Here is a 2743-nt window from a genome sequence, read left to right as displayed (position 1 = left end):
CAATCAATACAGCACTCAAAAAACATAGCTGAACCAGTTCACTTAATACTACTACTACATTCACACAGATTTCATAGATTTCATCATCTATCACATGAAGAAGTTAAAAAAAAAAAAATTGAAGCGGTTGTATCATATCACATTATTTTATCCTCCTTCATTCAATATATTTCATGTGTTTTTATTGTTGTATTGTCTGTGTTTTGCTCTTTTATAGTGAGTTGCACATAAATTTGTGTTTTCTCTGCACTTTTTCCTCAAGAAAAATGTCCCCTTGTGGACTATACAATATCTAATCTAACCTAATCTTACATTAATGAGATAGCCTGTGCGAGCTAATGAATACTTACACAAGAAGCTGTTCAGTATCACAGTATCACCCTGACCACTGACCCCTCTGAGGGGGAAATCGTTGAGAATTTAAATGAATTTACTTATTTGCTGTGTGATTAATCCATAGACTGTAAATATTTGCTGTGTGATTAATCTAGTGATAATTTGTGCATTCATGTGGTGTTGGACACATCGGAAAATCCATTTTCCGAGTTGTAAAGTGCACATCACCTGCTCAAGTCAGAACAATCCCTTGGAAAAGAATTAGGTGTCCGACTTGCTGACAGAATCGTCATCAAATGGGGGGAAAAATCTGTTTTTTTATGGTTAACATACTTTGTATTAATTCACCTAGGCCTAGCCTGCCTATTGCACATAAACTATTTGCTCAAATAGCCTATAATTTGTAACAGTTACACATGACTGCGCTCCCATCCACTCCTCCAACACCACTGTCAAGTTCGCCGATGATACCACCATAGTAGGACTGATAACTGAAAACAACGAGACGACCTACAGGAAAGAGGTTCAACACCTGGTACAGTAGTGCCTTCATAACAACCTAGACTTAAACACAAATAAAAACAAAATAAATAATCGTGGACTTCAGGAAAACAAGACACACTGAACATTCTGCCCTCTGGATACAGGGGGGAGGAGGTAGAGAGGGTGGAGAGTTTTAAATTCCTGAGAGTCTACATTTCAGCTGACCTCACCTGGTCCAAAAACATCTCCTACCAAGTGGGGGAAGCACAGCAAAGACTCCACTTCAGCTGCTCTGCACTATTTGCGCTTTTCTAGAACCTGACAGCTGCTCTGGACGACTTGCACTTTTCCAGAGCCTTTTCTGCTGTTTGCTTCTTATGATGTGATTTTTGTTTTGTCTTTACATAATCAGTCTTACCGTCCATCTGTGTGTGCTGTTTGTCTGAGTGTGCTGCAAATGACAGGAGCTGCTAATCTGTTTTTCGTTGTTTTTATAGCAATGATATAGTCTATATTATATTCCACATATCTTCTTCGTAGCATCAACGCTGTTTTTTTGTTGTTACAACATTCCGACTTTCCGAACTGAAATCACTGGATCATCCGAGCAGCACTTGAATGCAGCACATGATTCACCTGTTCAGAAGGCCCACTGACCAAAGAACCAAAGAGACCACAAACCAGCGAAGTCTGTATCGGGAGATGACGACAGCATTAAACGTAGGCTATAGGGAATAGTGAATATCATGTGAATATAAGTGTTAACCATAGGGTGTTAATGGTAGAGCAGACCGGCGGACAGACCGTGGGTGTGTCCCTCATAAAAGTCAGCCAACGAGATGTGAATGCGGAGGAGGAGTCCGCTGCAACTAGCTGCGTTTTCAGCTGCGTCACGTGATCCAGAGACAGCTAAGACCGGTAATGAAGCTATTCCCTTCAAAATAATAGTGCAGAGTTAGTCAGAGTTAACATCCAAATTAAATCTCACATTCGTCGTATGCTTTGGCGTTTTCAAAAGATAATGTGTTATACATTTAAAAAAAACAAAAACAAAAAAAACCCAACAGATTAAAGATATTATACGGTTACTGTTTCTCGAAAAAACAAAGGTTCAAAAACGTTTCCATCTTTGGGACTATGGAAATATTTAATTGATAATTATTTTTTATAATTACTTTGAAAAAACAGACATTAATCCACCATGAGCACAACTGAGCAATATTTAGCAAAGTAACAGACAGAAACCTAGAGCAGAACCAGGCGCCTGTTGAACAGCCAACCTTATGAGGTTTTTTATTAACTGATATTGGATTTATCAGCTATGGAAGCCCATTTCCGCCAGTTAAAAAAATAAAAATGAAAACAATAAAGTCATAATAATGAGATAAAAAGTCGAAATTATGAGATATAAAGTCATAATAATGAGATAAAAAGTCAGAATTATGAGATATAAAGTCAAAATTACGAGATATAAAGTCATAATAATGAGATAAAAAGTCAAAATTATGAGATATAAAGTCACAATAGTAAGATAAAAAGTCAAAATTATGAGATATAAAGTCACAATAGTGAGATAAAAAGTCAAAATTATGAGATATAAAGTCGAAATTATGAGATATAAAGTCATAATAATGAGATAAGTCAAAATAATGAGATAAAAAGTCAAAATAATGAGATAAAAAAGTGAAATTATGAGACTTTATTATTTTCATTTTTATTTTTTTTACTGGCGGAAACGGGCTTCCATAGTTATCCCTTTTTAATTCACAAACATTTGTATTCATATTAATAGACCTTTAAATCGCAGTCAAATTCCTCGTCTGGACACAAACACTCATCCGCTTATAAACCTAATTCTTCTTCTGAGCCGATCTAATGATAGCGCTTTTACTTCGAAAGGTTCAACCGGAACTTCCACTTCTCC

Source organism: Labrus bergylta, chromosome 4 (genome assembly GCF_963930695.1).
Source record: "Labrus bergylta chromosome 4, fLabBer1.1, whole genome shotgun sequence".
NCBI lineage: Eukaryota > Metazoa > Chordata > Actinopteri > Labriformes > Labridae > Labrus > Labrus bergylta.
Note: the sequence above shows the minus strand (reverse complement) of the source record.